The 504-nt window shown below is 42.5% G+C and overlaps 1 protein-coding gene across 1 annotated transcript in view; it reads left to right on the forward strand.

The window, feature by feature from the left end:
- Positions 1-504, forward strand: part of LOC132190733 (pleiotropic drug resistance protein 1-like) — a 9,587-nt gene that overhangs the window by 8,598 nt on the left and 485 nt on the right. The gene's annotated exons all lie outside the window — the stretch shown is intronic.

A 504-nucleotide genomic window follows, 5' to 3' on the forward strand; every position in this document is an offset into this window, starting at 1 on the left:
TTCATTCGGAATTTCAGCAGTATTGTAGCATCGACCACCGAGTGTATGAAGAAAGGAAAATTCAATTGGGGTGACGAAACTGAGCGAAATCATCAAAGAAAAGCTATGCACAACACCTGTACTTGCCTTACCTGACTTTGACAAGCTGTTTGAAGTTGAATGTGATGCATCAATCGTCGGGATAGGAGTTGTGTTATCTCAAGAAGGGAAGCCCGTAGAATTTTGTAGTGAAAAGCTCGGAGAAGCAAGACAGAAGTGCTCAACATATGAGTTTGAGCTTTATGCTATCTTAAGAGCCCTCAAGGTGTGAGAGCACTACCTGATCCAACGAGAGTTTGTCCTCTATACCGACCATCAAGTATTAAAGTTCATCAATAGTCAAAAGAATCTGAATCAGATGCATGCTCGGTGGGTTTCTTACATCCAACGGTTCACTTTTTCTCTCAAGCATAAGTCGTGAAAACTGAATCGTGTAGTTGACGCTTTAAGCCGCCGAGCTACCCT

Source organism: Corylus avellana, chromosome ca8, assembly GCF_901000735.1.
Source record: "Corylus avellana chromosome ca8, CavTom2PMs-1.0".
Taxonomy (NCBI): Eukaryota; Viridiplantae; Streptophyta; class Magnoliopsida; order Fagales; family Betulaceae; genus Corylus; species Corylus avellana.